This window comes from Enhydra lutris, unplaced genomic scaffold, assembly GCF_002288905.1.
Source record: "Enhydra lutris kenyoni isolate GAN:26980312 unplaced genomic scaffold, ASM228890v2 scaffoldscaffold18, whole genome shotgun sequence".
In the NCBI taxonomy this organism is placed as follows: Eukaryota; Metazoa; Chordata; class Mammalia; order Carnivora; family Mustelidae; genus Enhydra; species Enhydra lutris.
In genome coordinates this window covers 11,695,083-11,719,545 of record NW_019154102.1, presented here as the reverse complement: position 1 = coordinate 11,719,545, position 24,463 = coordinate 11,695,083, and positions in this window count along the sequence as shown.

Here is a 24,463-nt window from a genome sequence, read left to right as displayed (position 1 = left end):
CCTTCTCTCCTCTCCTGGCCTCTCTCTCAGTGTGGCCTCCCATTTTTGTCAGGTCCCTGCAGAAATTCATCTGTCTTTCAAACCCTTCCTGTGGGGCTGCTGGGTAAGGTTTTTAGGACACAACTGTGTCTGGCTGTGCGAACCATCTGGCAAAGTGTTGGAGGGTGGGAATGCAGAATGGTCAGTCTCTCTCAGGGTCAGGTTTGGCCACTGCCTCCAGTTGGTTGTAACTCTTTATTCTTCAGACCAAAGGGCAAGGAAACAGGGCACAGGGGAGCTTGAAGAGAGCCTCTGCATACTGTCCTAGCTTAGATTTTGAGAAGATGAAAGCTAAGTGACAACAAGGGCTAACACCCAACCACAGAGACTTCCTTTGTTATCCTAGAGCAGCACTTCTCAAACTTTAGTATGTGTCCAAATCACCTAGAGAGTTTGCAAAGATTCAGATTTCTAGGTTCCACTCCCACAGTTTCTGATTCAACAGGTCTGAGATGGGCCAGAGAATATACATGTCTGCCAAGTTCCAGGTGGTGCTGACTCTGCAGGTCTGGGGACCATGCTTGGAGAACCAGTGGAGCTAGGGGCAAGCTCTGGCCTGTTACGTAACTCAATCTGTGACCTCCGTAGAGAGATCAGATCCCTTTGGACTATTGTGTCTTTTCACATGTCTGCTCACCTCTTTAAACTCAGGGGTCCTCAAGGGAGTTTCTCTGTTTCTACAGAAGTGCTTGGCAATCAAGGGAGTTCAGAAGGATTTTGTTGGAAGTTGATTTTTGAGATGCTTTCACAGACTTTGATGTCATTAAAACCATAGAATGTTAGGGTTGAAGAGAAGTTTAGAGCTGACCCTGTTCAACAAGTTCTACAGACAGGATCACCGAAGTTCAGAAAGACCGCGGTCAAAGGATCATACGAGAGTGCTCAAGATCGCACCACACCCAGCAGGTCTTCTACTTTAATTAAGTGCCCGAAATTATCTCCAGTGATTATTGGGCAATTATTCACTATGTGCTGGACACCAAGTTCTCATTCAATTCTTTGTATTATTTATCAGAATAACCCTAGGAGTCAGTGCAGTTACTGTATTTACTTTGCAGGGCCAAAAACTGAGGCTCTGAGAGGTAAATAACTTGCCTCAGTCACAAGGCTAGTAAGGGAGGCATCAGGCAGGTGACCGGAGAATGAGCCGTTGACCATCGTGCTGTTCTGCCTTGCACACAGTGAGTACCCCAGGAGCGCTGATGTTCTGACAAGCTCGTTCTCTTTCTTGGTAATGTCATCACTTGTACAGAATGTTGAAGGCCAGAACGGGATACATGTAGTAGAGCCTTTTGAGACCGCGAGGCATTGTAGGACTAGGTGATGCCCTCGGGAAAGTAGATTTGTATTTTCCAAAGCGTTTTTACAGACTGTTTTTGGAGTAACTTTTCATTCCAGCTGAAATGCCCTTCCATGTTGCATCTAGAGCTGTCCAGGTCTTATTCCTACAGCTTTGATCGTCTTCTTCCAGAGATCTGTTCCTTATACATGTGTTATCTTCTTTCTTTTTAAAGAAATTTCTTCTTTTTTTTTTTTTTTAATGTGGACTCGTTTCCCCACATTATAACTTGTTAGCTCACACATCTGTAAGCTGTACTGAACTGTCAGGGACCCTGCTGCACCCACATCTGTACTCCTAGGAACATCACGCAGAGGAGCCCTCACTGCTGGCTGAATTGGAGGTGCTCACACGCATCCTCATCACAACCTGGCGAGGGGGCTGGGCAGGAATTATAATCCCCAGACTGGAAGGCCAGGGGGTTGAGCCAGGCTGAGCCTTGGGGCTGCCTATGGTCCTACACAGTCCCTGTGGAGCTCCACCAAGAGCCCAGTCTTCTGTGCTCCTGTCCCTGTTGTCTCTCCACGATCCTGGGTCAGTGGGTGGAAAATTGGGACTGATCGAACTTTCCCTTGCAGTTGCTTCAACTCCTCATCTTTGGCTGACCAGCCATAAGTTATTCTTTCTCAAATATCTTCCACCTCTTTAAACTCAGGGGTCCTCAAGGGAGGTTATTCTTTCTCAAATATCTTCCAAAATGATTAGGTAACTTCCTGGAGCCACACAACTTTTAATTTCTTGTGATTTGGGAAGATTGTGCCTCTGCTGGAGTGGAGCCTTCGGGGAGGAAGAGGAGGAAGACGAGGAGGAGAGTAGCCTCCGAGGATCTCAGGTTTTGTGGGCTGCTCAACTTGAGCTGGGCTTTCAATGTAGGGGCAGTTCCTGGGCAGGAAATTCTTGCTGTTGCATATATATCTATATATCTATATATGGATTCATGGCTGCTTTGGGACTGACTGAATTTTTCTCCCTCCTGAGCTGAGCTCCCCTTGGGAACATGGCCCTGGTGGTAATTTTGGAGTATTTGAATCAGTCTGTGTCATCCCACACCAGAGGCTTTTTTCTTTCTCTTGCTTGTTACTGCTGACTCTCTTTAGTTTGCTCTGCATTTTCAGCAGGGGATAAAATATGGTTTATACTCCCTGGCTTACAGGGGATGATTGACTAGAGGCTGAACCCTTCAGGAATAGTTTACTGACATAAGAATTAAGATGAGCTGTGTCTGCCTCGACATAGCCTACATATTTCAAAGACAGGGTGGGAGCCAGCCCCTTAGGCACACAGTAGCCTCCCGGAGAGCTTTATAATGACAGCTCCCCACCCCTGTTCAAAACAAGGTATGCTTTTGCTCACCTGAATGGACATGGGTGCCATGAGCAGAGACAAGTTTGAATGTGAGCCATGCAGGCTCTTTGGCTCTGGCCACGCACCCAGGAAAGTCAGGGGAGATCCAGTGACAGCTACTGAAACCCAGGGCTCGGGCTATTGAGGAAGGCGTATAGAGCCTTCAGTTTTGACCCACCCCTTAGGGAATTTCTTTTCTCCTCTCCTCCTCACTGTCATATTCTGCTTTTCCTAGGGTCCACTCTACATGGCAGCTTTGCTGAGAATGCCCTTTCTTGGCAAGATGATAGCGGTCCTGTTGCCCGGTGGATCTCACTGCCATGCACTCAGGATGTATGAGATATTGCCGCAGGCACACCCAGATCAGGCAGCAAATAGCTGATGTCAGACTGGTTCGGGCAGGCCGGGGATCAGGGCCCAGAGTCATGAGACACTCCTTTACTACATCAAGGAGAGCTTTCATTTCAGGCTCCTCACCTCTCAAATGGATGCATTTAGTCCGCTTTCCCCTGGGGAATCAGTGAGAAGGGAATGGGGAGGAGTAGTAACATCTTTTCATAGCACTTTGAAGACCATGAGGTTTCAGTTGTAAGGGGTCATACAATAATGTAGATGCCACATTCCATGCTTTTCCAGGTACATGAACTCCAAATCCCCTAACTTCTCTCCCACTCTTGAGAGCAATCAGAAAGGAAGTTGACAGTGCCCTTATCATGGGGGAAGTCTCGAATCTCTTCTTAGTTATTAAAATGAATTCTTTCTAAGCCATGAATTATTTTGGGAACAATTCATGTGTGGTGTACAGTTGCTTCCCCAACACAGCTGAGAACGGTGCTTTTGATTCACGCAGTCTCCCTTTGGTAATAGATGGGCCTGTACACTTCACTGTGTTGGGTTTGAGTGTTGTCTTCCAAATAGTATTGTCAGGTCAGTCTTAGGACTAGAAGGACTATTAAAATCATCTGGTCCAATCTCATTTAGTGGATGGGAAAAGTGTTCAGAGAGGTGACTCACTCAAGGTCACATGGTGAATTACAAATGGTGATGGAATCAGGTCTCTCGCCTTTTTGTCTAGTGCTCTTTCCCCTTTCTGATGCCATCTGTGCCATTGTTGTGTGCTGGCCATATATCCTATTTATCAAAGGATCCAGGGAAGGATATACCAAACTTCACTTGGGCACCATTTCCATAAAAGGAAGAGCAAATTACTAAATAGGGTTGAAGTTTGGTCTGAGGGTTTTACCATATTGCCCAAACCTTCTTTAGTATAGCTGGCATTTCTACTGCAGCCTTCTTTATGTTTGAGAATATTTGGAAGCAACTCAAATGTCCAAAAAGGAGATTGGTAAAAAAAATTGTGGCACATCCCTATAATGCATGATGTCTCAGTTATTTAAAATGATGTTATAGAAATTAACTATCAACATGGGGAAATATGCACAGTCAAATGTTATGTGTAGAAACAGCAGACTACTCAGGTATAGAAAAGTATAACCTTAGTTTGAAAAAAAGTAAATTCATGCATACAAAAAGAGGGTATCAGAATGTTAATACTTGTTATCTCTGGGTATTGGATTATTGAGTGATCTCTGTTTTCTTATATTTTCAGATTTTTTTCAATGAAGATTTATTACTTTTCTATCAGGGAGAAACAAAAGATGTTATTTTTTTAAAAAAGAAGTCTGCATTAGGAAGATTTATACATAGTCCTTCCAAAAAGCCTCTTGGGAATGCACGCTATCCTACCGTACACATTCAGATCTTAATGTATTTTGTAAAACTGGCCCTGGAAGCTGGAGCATTGATGAAAGGAAAGGAATGGTGCATTCTCTTTCCTTTATTGGTTCTGGACCAGATCATTTGATTCTTCTCTGCTGTTAGTCTTCTTGTCTGTCTTATGGGCAGAGTGTTTTTGCCCTCCCTGGAGAGAGAGAGAGAGAGATCTGTGTGGGAAGGAGCTATAACTCACCCTCATAAGCACCTTGGAAATCTTAAATCCTTGGCCATAAAAAGCCCAAAGTGAGTCCGTGGTAATGACTGATAGGACTTGTACAAATTCAGCCCAGCCTTTCAGAATGTAAAGAAGACAGACACGACTAGATCCTGCTACTTACATTCTCCTGCTGTGTTGGAAGTGAGGTGTGGAAATCCCCTCAGTTGGCACTTGGCAACTTTGTACTGAATAATCCTTTGTTCAACAGGCTTCACCTTCAAAACGCTGATCAGCGGACTCTGGGGGAGGCTCAGGTATCTGTCACCATGGCCTTTACCTTTGCAGACCCCTTTGAGGGAGAATATTTGCTGTCACGGTGCCTTTTCTCAGAGAAAGAGGATTTGGATCACTCTTTTGGCCTACACCCATAGGTGAACAAAGGAGCCTGAAGGCCCCGTATGGTGGGACCGCAAATCAGTCGGTAATTCTTCTGTCTTTCAGGGGTTTCCTGAGCCACTTGAGAAACACGCAGGTATTTTGTCTTGCATCCAGAGAAACTGCCACACTGAGGGCAGGAGGAGGAGAGACCTCTTTCCCATCAACCCAGCACTGTAAAAACACAGCCTGTTCTCTAGGGTGGTTCCAACCTGGCTCTGAGCTCTGGCTTCGCATGACTTCTACCATATCTGGGAGGGCCTGAAGGGCTAATCCGCTCATTCATATTTCAGACCGTCACAGATCAGGGTGCCTGGTTGATACTGTATACGTGATGGAAAAGAGCAGCCCGAGGACAATCGGTTTTACAAGCTCCCTGGAGCCAGAGGTAACTCTTCCTGTTGTACCTCAGGGCTGAGCACTAGGATGACTTGGTAGTCCGCTTCAGGGATAAATCTTTGACCTTTGTTTGGCTGATTGGCACCCTCTGCAGCCTAGACATTGGCAGAGGTCTTAAAGCCTGGCGGGCAGGTCCTTCTGGACTGCCTGTGACCTTTGCTTTAATCATGGTCGCTCTTGATCCTTCTGCTCCAGAGAATCTGAAATGAGTCCTGCAAATGGAGCTAATGACAAGCCTCAAAAGTCTCTGCAGGTAGCATCTTGGTGACTTCCAAGGCTCAGCTCTGATGCGGCTTTCACAGTTCTGAAGCCATCTCTCACCTCCCTTCCTCTCTCTCCCATCTCCACAGCCAAGTCGGGTACCTCGAGTTAGCCTTTGTTGCTTTCTGCTCTGCACTTCAGTTTCAGCCTGCCTGTCCGTCTGTACCCCTAAATTGTAAGCTCCATAGCACTCTTTACTCTGCTTGCCTAGTATAGGCACCCACTGTGAATGCCTGATGGTTTGAAATAACAGGACGGGGCCCCACAGCAGTGGGCTGGCTCTCACTTTGCCTGTTGCTTTGACCATTTCTGGTCCCACACTAAGTTTATTTTCTTCTCCTTAATACCTAACTGGTGTGAGAGGCTGAGACCATCCATAGATAAGGCAATAAGGGAGAATTTAGCAAGAAAAATAAGTCATGCCCCCCTCCGACCTTTGGGGGTCTTGTAATGGAATTACCCATCTGCAGCAAGAGAACCATGCCAGACAGTGTTAGAAGTTGTGGGTTAGGTCATGGGAACTATCAGGGATATCTTTCTAGAGAGGGAGATTTTGTCTCAGTGCCTTAATGATAGGACGGGTTCTCATAAACCAGTCTATAATTTTCCAAGCAAGTAGAGGAAAGACCTTGGGGTTTGTGTCAGAAGATTTGGCACCCACTTGCTGTAAAGCCTTGGACAAGCCACCTAACCTCTCAAGGCTCCTATTTTGAAAAATGAAAATCATAAAGTCTTCTTGGCTTTCTTTATGGAAGGCTGGTGACATAATATGAAACCTTTGGCAAATGATAAAATTACATATAAATATGACTGCTTATCACTCTCCTTCTCGGGAGACATGCGGGTGCTAGATCTGCTTCCACGAGTGCAGAGGCAGCTTATTTATTTTGAGCTTTAGGTTTTCTGATCTGACATCTTTTTGGCCTGTTCTGATTTTTGCAGGAACTTCATCTGTGTATGTTATGTTTTTCTCCGTGCATTCTCGTGCTTTAAAAACTGTCTTTTAACAATAACTCACAATTATCAATAGATTTTATTTCATTACACAATACCATACACTTAGGTTTCAATTTGTAAGTATACATGCAAATTACATACCAAAAGAAAAAAATTTCATAAAACCAGACACCTTTGTTATCTGTATACTGATCTCTCCTTTTTTGTTCTTTGTCCAGGCATTCCAATTAAAAAATTCTGGTGGCAACCTACTAAATTGATTTCATATTTTACTAAAATACTGCCTCATAGATTTAAAAACCCTGTTCTAGAGTGCACAAGGAACCATCTCAGAAAACAAGAAGATAGGTGCCACAGCAAACTAAAGCAGATATCCAGTGAAAGCTAAATTGAATTCAGACTTTACAATCTGTAGTTAGAGGAAGAAAATAAGAGTTCAAGTCAGTTTCTGAGGTTTTCCTGGAAGAGGTATGAATGAATCTGTGCCTTTAGCTCCTGGTACATGGTAGATGGTGAAAATATAAGGGAATTAATGCAATGGTGTTAGTAGGAAAAAAGGGCAAGTAATGGCATGGTAGACTGACTGTGGCAAAAAGAATGAGTGTTTTTGTGGGACAACAAAATGTAGGAATTGTGATGAGCAGTTCTGGGAAATCTGGTTTGTTAGATAGTAGGGCCAGGTTATAGCTTTGAGTGTTGGACTGAGATAAAAGTGATATGGCATTTTGGCTTAATGTGGTAGGACATGGGATGCCATTTGTAGTCCTTGAATAAGGTTGAGGATAGTGTAACAACCTCAGGATGAGCATTCCTTCAGGTCAGTGGGATAGAATGTGTTTCTTTCTCATAGTTAATGGATACATCAAATATTTCCCCTTATAGCCCAATAAAAATGTAGTAGCCTAGAACACCATACACTCTTCCTCTCTTCCTCCCTCCCTCCCTTCCTCCTTTTTTACCTTCTTACTTTCTCTTTCCCTCCCCTCCTCCCACCTTCCCTCCCTCTTTCTCATTCGTGAAAAGGCTACTAGAATGATTTATATGAGAAAGTTTTGTTTTTTGCTCCTTCTTTTGTGCATTCATAAAGCATCTTTGGCTTGTTCCCATTTAAAGGTACCTACAAGAGGCAGGGTCTGTGTCATGCCATTTTAGAAAGTCACACCAGACCACTTACACAGGCCTGTTAAGATCTTCCTTTAGGGGGCTATGTGGTTCTTAGCTGCCCATCACCTACGACATTGCAATGCCAGTGGTTTCCTTATAGATCTATAAGCAAATGAAAATTGGGAGTATAAAAACTATTGGATTTGCCTGAGAACTTGTTAGGGGAGAGTTTGTTAGAAGTGTATGGCATTTCTGACACAAGGCTTTGTACAACAGCTAGGTCAAGGAGTGGGTAAGCCTCGGGTATCTCTCTGTAAGCAGGTCTGTGGTATACAGAATTCTACAATGACTCTCAAGATTCCTTACCCCTGGTATATATGCCATATATAATTCTCTCCTCTTGAACATGGATAAGACCTGTGAATGTGAAAGGATAGCATTTTTATAATTATGTTATGCGGCATTCTATGGCAAAGGTGAAGGTGTTTTGCAGATAAAATTAAGGTTCCTAAGCAGTTGAATTTTACCTAATCAAAAGTAAGATTATTCTGGATGGGCTGGACCTAAACAGATGTGTCCTTGATAAAAGCTGGAGAGGTTTTTTTTTTTTTTTTTTTTTTTTGCTGGTTTTCAAGGAGCAAACAACATGTTATGAACTGCTTGTAGGGAGGGCATGTGGCAAGTAGGACCCAAGAGTGATCTGTGGCCAACAGCCAGTAAGAAAATGGGGAGGAGGTAACTGAATTCTGTCAAGGACTAGTGAGCTTAGAAGAGAACCTTGAGCCTTAGATAAGATTGCAACCCAGCTGATGAATGGATTTCAGTCTGGTCTTACCAGACCCTGAGCAGAGGATTCAGCTAATCTGTACCCAGATTTTCTGGCGCATAGAAACTGTGAGATAATAAACGGGTGTTGTCTTGAACTTCTGTGCTCTTTGTAGTTTGTTACACAGCATAGAAAACTAACAGAAGGTGCTGATACAACTTTGGCATGGCAAAACATCCTTGGAAATGTAACAAGATAGGATTTTCTTAGAACTTGGAATTCTTACCAGGGAGATTATGGTATAGGGCTAAGAAGAACTACTTTGATGAAATTCTCAGGAAAGGAATAAGACCCCCAAAGATGATGCTTAATGATTATAAGATTTCACTACACTACAAGGATTTTGTTTTCTGGGTGCAGTATGCAAGTTTGGAGCCAGAGCTGAATTGCTCCAGAAGTTAGGGAGATAGTTGCCATCTGAATCATCCGTTTTCAGTTTCTTTTCACTGGTGCACGGTCTCTCTCCTAAATGAATGGTGAACTCCTGTTTCTTTGCTTGTTTTAAAGGAGCACTGAATTTTTAGTCACTTGGGTTCATACCCAATAATTAACCTTCTCGGGGTGTCCATGTGTTTGATCTGGCCTTGAAAGTCTTAATAAATATCAGTCTTATTCCCCTTTCTCTGAAGTAGCAAGACACCATTGGCTTAGCACCACCTGGCTTAGCAATGAAGGCTTGATGTTCCTGGCAAGGCTTCAGTTTGTGAAAAGAAGAACCAGGGGATAGAGTTAACAGATGATCTATGTTTCTGAAGGAGAAAGAGAACAGATGAAGGAGGAGATCTGAGCTTGAGGGAATGGGTACACTTACTGTTGGTTTCCCCATGTGCCATGATAGGATCCACTGATTTGGAGTCCGAGTCTCTTTGTACACTTGATTTATATCTGAGCTTATTCAAATGGTGCTACTATACAGGACAGAATGTGGGGAATTGAGCTAAAAGCAAGATAGAGGAATATACATCTGGCTAGCTCATTAATAAAGGAACAAGAAGCAGCTGGTATTTCCAAACAAGTTTACTTACCACCTGCCTTGGAAGGGTGTGACATAACCAACCCAAGTACCAGAGACTGGGATAATGAAGGAAATGACCAAGGGTTGGAACAGAACACCCTGTTCTTCATATTCTTGTGTGGTGTGTACTACACCAACCAAGGGGGAGCTTCTGATGGCCTCTGCCATGCTGACCTTTAGTCTTTTTGCTTTTCAGTCAGTTTGGGGAAGACATGTTTGAACTCTGCAATAAGAGCAGGTTTACTCCTCTTCGACTTTCCTTTTTCTTCCCCTCTTGCCCGAAACTGTTCACTGAGTGACAAATAAGCACAAGTTGTTTTTACAGGTGTAAAACCAACAGATCAAATGCTGGCCTGTGCCTGGGCTTGTGAATGGGGGACTGTGTTATGTTTGGAGAATACCACTGCATCATTTACACTTGCAAACCCTTTGTAATCTTAATCTCTTTGTTGCTTTTATGTTATACTGGCCCCCCAAGGTTAAAGAAAGAGATTTAGACCTTAAACACAAATCCAGCCTTCAAGCTCTGGAATTATCTTTGCCTTTAAATGCAGCTGATCAATGCCCATTTCTTTTGAAAATAAAACCCTTTTGAACCTTGAAAGCCTTCTACTGTTGAGCTATGCCTAAGTGCCACATGGGGGAATGGGCAGAAAAGAGCCCATTTTTCCCTTAGTGCTTGCATTAGGGGTCCCAGAGTTCAGTCCAACGCAATCAATTTAATTGGCGCTAGCTCTGGTGACAAATTATGCTGGTTTACACTCCAGTGTAGCAGAGATTCCTCAAATGCAGGGGAAGAAGGGAGATACACTTCTTGGTCTCTACTTAAAGAGGGCAACAGTATTGGAAAAGGAGCACATTTAATTTATCACTGTCAGAGCAGGTGCAAAGTTTAATTCTAACTAAAAGCATTAAACAATTAACCCAGACAGTCAGGCCTTCTGAAAATGCTCAGTAGCAGGGAACACACAGACCAGATTACCAATGGAAACGTCAATGCTTCTCTTTTATTCCGTTGAATATCTTTTTGCACTTAAAAACAAAAAACAAAAAACAAAGGAAAAATCCCAGAAATACAATAACTTCTCAGGTCTTTTGGTTGATATCTGAATTGAAAGGGCCGGAGAGGACACCACCTAACATTCAAAGATCAACAAATAACTGTCCGGGGGACCCTCTTTGATTAGCTGGGAGAAGGGAAATAAGAAGACACTTGGTTTTGAAGTTCTCATAGACTGATTGTCCTGCCTTTTTATGGTAAGGTATATTACCGTGTAACATGTATTCCGTTAATTCGAATTGTTCAAATCTGAATGATTACCTGAATCTTTGGAGGCTGTTTTTTGGGAGGGAGGGAGATAAGGGGGAAAAGCTAGAGGAGGAAAAAGACTCAGAGAGCAATGAAATCCAATTATACATAGGGATGAACCTCGCTTCACCAATACCTAATACATTTGCTTTTTGTGGTTGTTGAGTTGGCTGGAGAATCAGTGAATTTTAGAGCCTTGGGAAACTTTGAGGCTTAACCTGGGGAATTTTTTTGGTGAGAAGTGTTGAGGCCCAGAACGGGTAAATTTCTACTCCATGTTACATCATTTCTGCAAAACTCTTACTACAGTCCAGCTCTTCGGACTCACTGCAAGCAGTCCAGGAAAGACTGTGGGCTTTGGAACTGTCAGACCTGCATTTGAATTGTGACTGTGCTTCATACTTGGCATTTTGGGCATCCATAAACACTGGAGGATGATGCATCCCTCACATGATAATATATGCCACACACTTAGCCCAGCACATGTAACCTGTAACCCTCATCCCGTGTTGGTCTCCTCCCTCTCTAGCTCCAGGTGCCCCAACGTAACGAGGAGCTCTCGGTAAAGTACCCAGTCTAGTATCTGGCACACATTAGTAGTGTATTTTCAGCTCTTTCATCAACCAGGAGAAAATAGCTTTTTATAATCCGAGTGCTTTGGAATTTTAGAAGCATTATCATTTTCTGGATTCATTTAATTGATTCAAAACTGTGTTCCTGAGAGAAGAGGATAAAATTGAGTTTAAAAAAATGTGTAGCTAGAAGAGATTGGAGCTGAGTGAGGCCTTGCAGATGATAGACCACCCTCCTCCTCCTCACTTTACAGATGAGGAAACAGGCCCAGATTGGTTAAATACTTAACTAAAGACACAGCTGGTTACAATAGGCCAGGTACTTCTGGTGATCTCAGGGTCTGAGAGTGCTCAGACTGGAGTGAAAGCAGGGGTCTGGATCTCTGTCAGCTCAGCTTACCTCCACCCCAACATTGCAGAACCTCCTGCCTCCATTGAACACAGTCTGAAACCACAGGTGTCTGTTCTGAAATTGTCACAAAGGTAATCTACCTCTTTTAAAAATATTGACATATAATATTAGTTTCAGGTGTACAACATAGTGATTCAGCAATTATATACATTACAAAGTGCTTACTACTACAAGTGTAGCGATCATCTGTCACCATACAAAGCTATTACAATATTGACTATATCCCCTATGCTGCACTTCTCATCTCATGACTTATTTATCTTATAACAGGAAATTTGTACCTCTTAATCCCCTTCACCTCTTTTGCCCATCCCCCTAACCCTCTTCTCTTCTGGGAACCACCAATCTATTCTTTGTACCTATTAGTTTGGTTTTCTTTGTTTTGTTCTTTAGATTCCACATATAAGTGAAATCAGATGGTACTTATTTTTCTGACTTACTTCATTTAGCATAATACCCTCTAGGTCCATCCATATTGTGAATGGCAAGATCTCATTCTTTTTAATGATCGAGTAATATTCCATTGTGTATATATACCACATATCCATTCATCTGCTGATGGACACTTTTATTCTTTCCAGTATTGGTTATGGTAAATAATGCTGTAATAAGCATTGGGGTGTACACAGATCTTTCAAATTAGTATTTTTTTTTTTTTTTAGAAACCTCCATACTGTTTTCCATAGTAGCTACACTAATTTCCATTCCCACCAACAGTGCACCAGGGTTCCCTTTTTCCCGCATCCTCACCAGCGTATTGTATCTCGTGTTTTCAATACTAGCCATTCTGACTGGTGTGAGGTGGTATCTCACTGCAGTTTTGATTTGCATTTTCCTGCTGATCAGTGATTTACAGCACCTTTTCCTGTGCCACCTGGATGTCTTCTTTGGAGAATTGTCTATTCAGGTTCTCTGTCCATTTTAATCAGATGACGACGATGATGATAATGGTGATGATTGTTTTTGCTATTGAGTTGTATAAGTTCTTTATGCATTTTGGATATCAACCCCTTATTGGATGCACCATTTGAAATGCCTTCTTCCATTCAGTAGGTTGCATTTTTCTTTTGTTGATGGTTTCCTTTGCTCTGCAAAAGCTTTTCAGTTTGATGTAGTCTCAGTTTATTTTTGCTTTTGTTTCCCTTACCTGGGGAGACAGACCCAGAAAAATATTGCTAAGGTCATGATCAAAGAGTTTATTGCCTATATTGTCCTTTAGGAGTCTTATGGTTTCAGGTCTTACACTTATTTCTTTAATCCATTTTGTACATGGTGTAAGAAAGTGGTCCAATTTCACTTTTTCATATAGCTGCCTAGTTTTCCTAGCACTGTTTATTTTCCCTATTGTATACTCTGGTCTCCTTTGTTGTAAATTAATTGACCTTATTAAGTGTGGGTTTATTTCTGGGCTCTCTAGTTTGTTCCATTGATCTACATTTCTGTTTTTTTTTTGCCAGTGCCATACAGTTCTGGTTACTGTAGCTTTGTAGTATAGTTTGAAATCTGGGATTGTGACACCTGTAGCTTTATTCTTAGTTTCCAATATTGCTTTGGCTGTTTGCGGTCTTCTGTGGTTTCAATACAAATTTTAGGGTTGTTGTTGTTGTGTGAAAAATACCATTGGTATTTTGATAGAGATTGCATTGAATCTATAGATTGCTATTGGTAGTACAGACATTTTAATAATGGTTCTTCAAATTCATGAGCATGGTGTATCCTCCCATTTGTGTCATCTTGAATTTCTTTCATCAGCATCTTATGATTTTCAGAGTACAGGTCCTTTAACTTCTTGCTGTTAAATTTATTCCTAGGTATTTTTTTTTTTTTTAAGATTTCTTTATTTAAGAGAGAGGGAGAGTGTGTGAGGGCTGGTGGGAGGACAGAGAGTGAAAATCATCAAGCATGGGGCCTGATGTGGGGCGTGATCTTGGGACCCTGAGATCATGACCTGAGCAGAAATCAAAGAGTTGGCCACTTAACCAATTGAGCCACCCAGGCACCCCCTTAGGTATTTTATTTTTCTTGATACAATTATAAATGGGATTACTTTTTAAATTTCTCTTTCTGCTAGTTCATTGTTAGTGTGTAGAAGCCCATAGATTTCTGTATATTGATTTTCTATCCTGCAACTTGACTGAATTCATTTATTCAAATAGTTTTTTTTTTTTAAAGATTTTGTTTATTAATTTGACAGACAGAGATCACAAGTAGGCAGAGAGTCAGGCGGGGTGGGGGGGGAAGCAGGCTCCCCACAGAGCAGAGAGCCCAATGCAGGGCTCCATCCCAGGACCCTGAGATCATGACCTGAGCCGAAGGCAGAGGCTTTAACCCACTGAGCCACCCAGGCACCCCTAGTGACAGTTTTACTTTTTCAAGATAATCTACTCTTGGGTAAGCTACCAGGTTGTTGCATAGGAGAAAATTAGCGTGCTGATCTAGCTTTTTGTATAAGTTAACTACTTTAAACATGAGATTCCCCTGATTTTATTTTAAATTTATATAGAATTAGAAAAATTTAAGGAGAAACAAATTAACCAATGATGTATTTATTCCATGTCCTGCCTCAGTGTCAAATATAGGGTACTAAGCATAGTTTCATTTGAGAGAGCATGATTGGAAAGGATTCAATGTCTGTGTCTTAATTCTAGTTTGTGTCTCACTTTCTATTTTGTGAAAGGATCCCTGATTCCTTTTCTTAGTCAGCTAGTGCTGACATAAGTGCATCTGTGTTGTTTGTGGAATCATAGGATCTTTCTGGAGACAAGCTCTGTAAACCTCTTGTAAGGGGAAGATGTTTATTGAGTACCAGCTGCACCTATGGTTTCACTTAATCCTTTGTGATAGAGATGGGAATGAAAGAGAGGTAATGCCCATCATCACCAATGAAAGGAGGAACCAGGATTTGAACCCAGTTCTGGCTGAAGCCCATGCTTTTTGTAATCTATATTATACCATTTAGTAGTTATGGCCTCTTTGGACTTATATTGCCAAAATAGCATGTGACCAAAATCTCAGGGATCACAAAGATAGAAACTACTCATAGGGTGAATGGAGTGGTCAGTTTTTTTCTTTGAGATCTTTGGTCAATAAGATTTTTTTCTTACACGTTTGTTTTCATATTATACATTCTTATTACTCAGGAGATGTTCAAAAGGGACCTCCATGCCCCGGTTGCATGTTGCTCTCCAGGAAGAAACAACTAGCTGGGATTTTTTTTTTTTTTCTATGGGTTTGTCAACTTTTGGAAGCCCAGCAGCCATTTGTTTATAACACTCTGTTGTGAGGTTTGGAGGACTAGAGACGAATGAACATCTTTTAGAAAAACACAACGTGATGTAGCACCTATTCACCCTAGGAAGTTTCAAGAGAGGATAGTGAAATACTGTTGTGGTTACTCACTCATTTAGTTTTCCCATCAAGGAGAAGATGAACTAAGGTCCCAACAATGGTTCACTTGAGGTCTAGGGCAGGCAGGCCTTCCATCAGTGGCCAAAAGTGTGTAATTCAAATTATTAGTTCAACTCTCAGTGCTCTCATTTATTATATGTGATTGCAAAATGAGGGACCTTATATGCATATGTCTCATATCCTATTTCTCCATTGTTTGCTTTACTCACTCATCTAGATTTAATTGCCATTTCATAGCCATTTCCATGAAATCTTGTTAAATTGCCTATTACCACTATAATTTTGGGAGTCTTATATTACTTAATAGTATTAAGAAGGGTTGTCCTTTTCTCATTGTCCCTTTGTTTTGCTCCCCACTGGACATCTTTGTCTTTATCCATTCTGGTTAGGACAGTCTACTTCTACAATCAAGAGTTTTCAAGAGGAACTCTTTCATGAGGGTGGGATAAAGCCTCTTGGGTCTTCAGCAGCCATCCTAGGAAAAGGTATGGGTGCAGTACAGAGAAAATGGTGAAGATCTAGTCTATCTCAATTTGTGTTTTAATATTGCTGAATTAGGTATTTTAATCTTTATGGAAAAGAAGAAAATAAAATTTTGAAGGTTATAGAGTAACTTTTCCCTAAATTTAGAATTATGTGTGAGCGTGTGTTTGTGTGTGTGATATGGGTGTGTATATGTTTAAGTTCCCTCTTTATTGCTCTTATCTTTTAAAGCAAACCTTAAAAAAACCCACAAAAAAACCCCACAAAAATACAAATACCAAAATGCATTTCCTTATGGTAGGATAAACATTCAGCTGTGTCATTTGCAAGAACTCAATAACATAAACAAAAATAAACCAAGCAATTTTCATAGCGAGTTTTTGTGTTTAGTATATGGAGTATTTCTGGATTATCATCAAGCCAGCATTTATGACCACTTTAGAGAAATAAAAATTTTAGTAACAGAAAATTACAACATTGTCCAGCTCTTGATGGGGGGCAAGGGAAAAGAGGAGACTACAAATGATCTGAAGAAATAGAGATACATTTTCCAAGGCATGCAAGGACAGAGTAGAGAGAAGGACTGCCTTGTAGAGGCCTGGACCCAACACCAATGTAGGATTCCTCAGTATCCATTCCAGCTTCAAAGAGGGCTGGCCTTCTGTGGCTCATGAAGTAGCTCTTCAGTTTTGTTTTAGAACTTAACCTGCCCATCTGCAAAATAGGAATTCCCTTGTTCATGTCCTTGGGCTAAGGACTAAATCAGCCCAAGTTTTACCATCTTAGAAATAAAATCCATAAAATTTATTTCAAGTCTCATTTGGCATATAATTGCAAAATTTCCTTATAGTTTAAAAAAAATCCCTAAGACCTATTCAGTTCAACTCTTGGAAAACATTAGAACAGATTTAAGGCACACTTTTCCTATGCCCTGTAGAAGAATGTAATTCTTTTTCTTTTCAGTGTGGGGTTCCTGTGTCCATTTGCCCTCTACCTACATTCAAGTTCTCCTCAATACTCTGCCTTGTGTCTGCAGTTGCCTAGAGTCAGCAACAGTTCTGCCCCAATCGCCCACTCTAACTCTGAGTCACACACGGCATGATGACCTCTCAGTCCTGCAACGTCTCCAAAGTCATGGCAAGATATGTCTTTAGCATTAAACCTTCTGGTTTGCCCCTGTCTCCAGTTCCCTTTGGGGCATTCACATTCATCATGTCCTTCCTTCCAGGTGGCAGTTTTCAAAGCTGGTCTGAGAGTTCTTCTTTTCTACTGCTCATGTTTCCAGTATGATAAGGTCTGTAATTTTGATTCTGGCAGGAATTAATAATCTCCTTGCTATATTCCTAATTAGTTTTTCATTAGAATCACTGTTAGGGTCTATTCATTCCTTTATTCTATGGAGGTTTTCCTCCCCCTCAGGTGACAAGCCAGAGTTGGTGGCAGAGATATTCCAAGGAGGTTTTAGCTCTATTAAAGGCTCCATGGACATAGTTTTTTCTCCATCCAATTAAGAATTTCCCCTAAAACTATCCCAATAGGAACCAGGTGTTTTGTCAGAGCTCTCTGAATAACTCAACTTTTCAAGACCACTGTAGTGTCCTTCTCATTTGAATTCACTTCCTGGGTTCTAGGCTTTGGAAAACATGTCATCCAAGTAGATAGATTGCAAAACTGTCTTTGGAAGCTTATTTATCTGCTTACAGAAGTAGTAACTCCTCTGTAACTTCAAAATGATTAAAATAGAGATAGGAAAACCATATTTTGGTTTTAGATAAGAGAATTTTGACTTAAGATTTTCTTGTCTCTTGTCTCTGGTTAGGCAGTAGAGCTAGACACCTTTGGTCTAGTTAGATTTGTAGTAATGTCCTTGATGAAATAGAGTAGAAAGATATTATTTCTGGTCTTTTCAGTTCCATATTTTTCTCCAAGAACCATTTCTTCTCTTCACCTGTTCGTTGTTTTCATTAACTTCTGCATAGCTCAGGACTAAGAATTTGGGAAGGAATTTCAAGGAAAGGTCTGAGTTGATGGAGACGCTTACTTCTGTGTCTGTTACTGAGGATTTTTTTTCTATTGCCTCTGAGGCCTGGCTCATAAGGGACAAAGAGAACAGTTGTAGGTATGGCGGTTTTGAGTTCAGGCTTTTACCTGCATAGGTCAGGCCTGGTCAGAGTGAGAATCTGAAAGACTCACATATTCTTAATGCTTGGAATTGGAACTCAGGAGTTTCTGATAATCTATGGGAACTGGAGCCCTCTCACCTTTTAATTATAGAGCAGTAATTTGGGTGGAGGGATCTGCAAAGATTTCTCACCTACTTCTCTAACTCCCAGAAAGCTTAAACCATTTTAAGGAAATTCTTGTTATCCACATTTAGAGTAAATACTTAGAGTAGGGCTAAAGTTCTTCTCTACATGTTCTCCATCCCCAGGCTTAGTATAAAATGCAGGAAGTCCACCAAAGTAGTGTCTAAGCCATCAGGTGGAGACATAATGCTGGTGCTGGTCACTCTAGCATTCTCCTGGCACATGTTTGGGGAGAGGGCACTAGCATAGGCATAACTGAGATGGCTTGTATGGGGGTATACACCCTTGACTTGTTAAGACTGATGATAGACTAAATCCCCACAGTCAACATACTCCACTTCACTCAGTACTGAAACAGTTAGTGAGCATCTTCTGTGTGTCAATCACTTGGGACCCAAGGATGAACAAGACATCAGAAATTCCCAGAGTAGAGGAGAAACATACAACCATGAGACGAAGGCCTTGCAGGAGAAGACTGGAATCTGGCTATAGCATGCTGCTCTCTTTGTCTGGTAGGTTGAGGAGTAACTGGTCAGGGGTCGTTTGACTGCAAAGATAGAGACATTCAGAGGAGCCCCAATGCAGGGTTTATTAGAAGGATGAAGGAGTCCCTCGCCAAGGCTGCTGTGTATGGTTGTGCAAGGTTTGCTTTAGGTAAGGGCTCTTGGCTGAACAGCTTTGTGGTACTGAAATTCAGCAGCACTGATGTTGGCATGGGACTATGGAAGGTGCTCTTCTCTTTTCACTTTCATATTTTTTTTAAAATGTCTTATTTTGAAATAATTTTAAACTTAGAGAAAAGTTGTAAGAATAATACCCTCATATACCTTTTTATCCAGATTCACCAGTTTTTTTTTAACATTTTGGCACATATGTTTTATATCTGTCTGTTGTAGTGCTTTCTGAATCATTTGAGAGTAGGTGTGTTAGGATTTCAATGTATATTCCTTAAGAACAAAGGTATCTTATATAACCAGAATAAAGTTACCAAATAACAGGAAATTTAACAGCAAAGTGATGCTTCTATCAAATCTATACTCCGTATTCTAATTTTGTCAGTTTTAACAATGATGTCCTTTATAGCATTATATTTACTTCAAGCACAGGATCCATTCCAGGCTTATGAATTGCATTTAATTGCCATGTCTCTCTTTTTTCCCCCTCTCTTTTTAAAAGATTTTATTTATTTGTTAGAGAGAGAGAGTGCAAGCATGCATGCACACATCATTGGGGGGAGGGGTGGTCGGAGAGGGAGAGACTCTCAAGCAGACTCCACGCAGAGCGTGGAGCCTGACACACACTCCATCTCACCACTCTGAAATCATGACCTGAGCCAAAAGCAAGAGTTGGATGCTTAACCAACAGTCACCCAGCTGCCCCCTCTTTTTTCTCTTTTAATTAGAATAGTAGTTTGACTTTTCTTTGTCTTTCATTACAGTGACAGTTTTGAAGAATGACAGTTATTTTATAGAACATTTGTCATTGGGTTTATTTGATATTTCCTTTTGAGTAGATTCAGGTATGTATTCTTGGCCAGATTCCTATGTAGATGATGATGTGTACTCCTCAGCGTAACGAACGTAACTGGAGACATACAATGGTTGCCTGACCCTTGTTGTCAGTGTAAATTTTGATAACCTGATCAAGGTATTGTCTGGTTTCTCCATTGTATGGTTCCTGTTTTTACCCTTGTAACTAATAAACTGTCTGTGAGAACATATTCTAAGTAGGTAAATATCTTGTAACCCATCAAATCTTGACCTCAGGATCTAATGTCAATTGATTGTTCTTGCTCATTCGTTGCTGGTTGAATATGGTTGAATATGGTGATTTTCCAATCTAACACTTTCTCCATATTTACCAGTCAGCATTTTATTGTAAGGAAGAATGCATTATTTTCCTTTGTTTGTCATCTATTTATAATCAGTATGGGCTCATAGATTCATTCTTTCTTACAGTGGATTGATAATCTGTTATTTATTTTAATGATCAAATTATCAGATGTTGTCCAGTGGGAGCTCCTTCAGGCTGCTCCTGTGTTTTTTGGCATGCCACCATTATTTTGTAAAGCACTTCCTTACTTTGTGGAATAAGAGGATGTTCCAGGGTCATCTTATGTCTTCTGTGTCCCAGCCCTGTACCCATCCATTTTCCCAAGGAGCTCTCTGATTCCTGTTAGTGGGAAATGGTGGGTTGCCAATTTCATTGTTTTCTGATTTATCCTTCTTATGTTTCTTTTTTGGGGGTAAAGGCAGATTCCTGTATGCTTTCCCCCCTGATATTTGTAAAAGATCATACAGAATATTCTCTTTATATTTTGTCCTTCACTTCACAATACATATTGGCAGTCACCTCCTATCAATTCATAGAGGTCTTCCTTTTTTTTTTGCTTGCTTGTAGCATGGTACTTCACTGCTTGTATCAGTTTATTCAACCAATCTCTCTCTCTCTCACACACACACACCTTATGTTTTTAAAATATTTAAAATATTTTCTCCTAATTCTCCATTTGTCTTTTGACTTTACTTATGGTGTGTGTGTGTGGTTTTTTTTCTTTCTTTCTTTCTTTTTTTAAATTGAGCTGCCTCATCCTAATTAGCCTGTCAGGAGTGAGTGCCTTTTTTTTCTAATACTCAGAATGGTGCTATATATGCTAATGTGGCCTGTGTCTCAAGGATGTTGGCTGCAGAAAGAGAAGCTGTGATTCCTGGGAACTGCATGCCTCTAGTGGGGAACAGAGGCCACCAGCACCCCTCATACACTTTCTTGTCCCAGAACGGCATGGGAATTTGGTTGGCTTACTCTCTGGTGGTCATCTCACTGTGCTTCAGAGAAAGTCTCCAGTTGAGTTGCTCAACCTTGTTTATTTTGGGATCTGTAAAAAGACTGGTAGAGCAAGATGAGCTGGGATGCCTGGGTATAGAATTGTTGGCCTGAAGAGTTGGTAGCGCCTCTAAAGTCTTTATGCAGTGCCAGGCCCATAATATGCCCATCCTTAAAATTAGATACATCATCATTATCATCTTCATTTTTGCTTTGGTAGAATGCTGCTTTTGTATTCATGTTAACCACTCTTCCCCACCCCTTGCTGCCCTCTGTCCTGCCTCAGATAATGTGTGTGTCTGGGTGTGTGTGTCCGTCCAAGCTGTCCCACGTGGGATATTATGTGTTTTGTTAAGAAAATTTAGAGTAACTCTTTTCTCTTCTATTGCTCTCTCCCTGTCCTTTCGCTTTTTAATAAACTAGAAGTTGAGTATAGACTCAGGTTTGTGGAGGAAAAAATCCCTTTTATTTGGATAATTTGAAGAATTCATAGCAGCTTAGCCAAGATGTGCCCACTTCCTCCCATAACTCACATGATTATGCTAATTCAGAAGGAATGTGTTGGTGCACTATTAAAAAGCATGATCTGTTTTCAGCTTCTGGGTAAAGAGGAGAGCAGCAGCCTTTAGTGGCCGTGTCAGTTTTGCCCGTATTATTATGTGCAGATGTGCCAGCTGCCAGTAGGCATTTTCTCTCTGATAGCGCTAACCACTTAACCGTGGGTCAGCAAGGTGCAGCTCTCAGCCAATAGATCTAATTGCAATCCTTCTATGTTCCCTGTGATTGCGGGTTTCTTCAGCCCTATAAACAAATAGTAATCAACTAAACCTGTTACCTCTGAATAGAGATGTCACGATATGAAATATTAACTGTTCAAAATACAGTAATGATGGTTTAAAACTGTATTTGTTTCTTGAAAATAAAGAAAAAAAGATTTAAAAAAAGAGGGGAAAGTCAGAAGCTCAAGAATTGGAATTCTGAAGGGCCCTCTGGCTCTTTTCCCTCTACATAATGAAAAATTGCATATGTATACGACATGTTTTATGTGGTCAGATACAGCGTAAATATTGTGTACATCTTTTGCTGGAGTAACAATGCATTAGCAGCATCACAAATAAGCTCTGCCTCAGCATCTACATTTTTATGACATTTTTATGTTAATGCAAGTCAGACTTATGTTTTGTGATGTATCTAATCCAGCCCAAATTAATCCATTTGTATTCCTATAATCCAATCAGCTCCCACCTCCCCTGTAAAAAAGTTACATGCAAAGTCCAAGGCAGAAATATGTCAGTAAGGCCAGGCCCTGGGACACTTGGCTTTTAGAAGATGCTTTTCTCCTCTGGCACACGGAGGTGATATGGGTCCTTCACATGGGTTTCTCTGGATGGTGGGGGAGGAAGAGACATGGGAGGGATATTACCACTGTTGAAGCTACCAGTGTTGATAATATAATGTCTTTGTATGTTTAATTTTATTATTTATTTTTTTGATGATTTTGGTTACCTTTTCCATCCATTCCAACTTATGGTCTCTGCCATGTTTCCTAATCTAGGTGCCAGGGGTCTGTGAAGCGCTTACTGTATACTCAGCATTATGCTAAGCCTTTACTGAACATCTGCTGTGCATAATGTTTATGCCGTACTTATTGAGCATCTAGTTGTATAGAATATGTATGCCTGACCAGCTTTCACCCAGAAGTTCAATTTTACCTGTAGCAGCCCACTGAAGATGGAGTGTCCATCAGAATTTGTTTGGGAATTTGGGGTTATGATTGCCTCTTTTGGTTCTCCTGACACTGATCTAGAGATGTAAGAATTCCTCCTGGAAACCAAAAAGAGCTGTATGGTGTAGTAGAAGAACCACTGTACTACAAAGTCTTGAGTCTAGATAGAATGACATATTGATGGCAAGTCCATGGTTTTCATTGATACGCTACACTATCGGTATGCTGTTGTGTTCAAATCCCCACCAAATCAGGAAGATGACTTAACTGCACTGGGTCTCAGTTTTCCTATATATGAAATGAAGATATAATACTTACAAGTTGTTGAGAAATACTGAGCTATGTAAAATATGAAAAATAGTGGTTGGCACCTAGGAGGAGCTCAATCTATGTTAGTTACTGACGTTGTTAATCAGTGTTTTTGAAGTTTGGAAATTTGAGTTCTTCTAGGCCAAGCTTCTTAATTTTTCAGATGAAGAGAATAGTAGGACTGAGGACTAGAAGGGCTAAATGCCTTACTCATAATCACATAATTACATGAGACAGAGCCAGTGTAAGAATCCAGGTCTCTAGACATGCAGGCCAGTGTCTTTCTCTAGTGTACCTGCTGCTGCCTTTCTTGCAGAGGAGGACAAATGTAAAGAAATCACATAAAAAGGCTATGTCTTTGTTACTGCCTTGAAGCATGTAGCTCAGGGCAGTCCTTATTGATCACCCTTTAGCTTGGTTGATCTGGAGACAGAGAGCATGTCCCCTGGCAGCCTTTAGTGATGGACTTCAGGACCAAAACCAGCTGGTTTGAGTTCGTCTCTCCAAGTCTCTATCCTGAACAAGCCTTTTCCCTGAGCACTTTCCCCAACTTACCCATCCCTGCCGATTTTCAAGGATGACTTGGCAGACATCTTCCTGGGGCTGTCTGTCTGTCTAGGAAAAGCATAGGAGCCACCAGGAAACAAAGGCAGAGCTCATCATCTTTTCTCTCCTTAGCAGAGAAAGGAAAGTTGTCTGAGTTGAGACCGGGAGCCTCAGTCTCAACTGGGTCTGAATTGAGACTGGGATTTATTTTGCCTTTTTGACCATAATTTTGGCTTCCCATAGAAATGGCCTCCACCCCTCTGTGATTCTTTGTCTTTCCACCTCCCTTCCCTTCTTGATTCACCTCATGTCTTTGCTCGTGGAGCTATCGGTTGTTCTGACTCTGGATAGTGTAGGAAATAAGTTCCTGCCAACTGGGATCACAGAATGGGACTTTCTTCCTTGAGCCTTCTGGCATGATACAGAGTTGGAATCTTTTGTTGGTTCAGATTTAACTCACATGGGATCATGTGGTTCGTATTCAGGGGAGCACTGTCAGTTATGTATATGAGAGGAGAGAAAATGGTGGTGGTGGTAGTGGCAGCGGTGATTTGTGTGTGTACATAGGTGGGGGTGGGCTTGGCGGGATGGAATTGGCTTGAAAATCTGCAGTGGGCTCTTTCCTCCTTTAACACTGATGCTGGGTAATTAGCAAAATGCGCACAGGGTTTTATCCATATTCATGCGCCCTTTCCCACAAGCATAAACAATCCAGTCTCTATTATTTCCTTGCGTGTGCAGCTCCCCCCTCCCCCCTGCCACCTGCAGAGCCTTGTGCAGCTCTGTTCGCATCATTCTGGCTCTGTTTGGGAGGGGGGGCCCTGGCCTGGGCATGGGCATGGGGAGAGGACTCCACAGAGAGCAGAGTGGGTGCCTCACCAACGCAGCATCTGTGGCAGGTTGGAAAGTTTAACGAA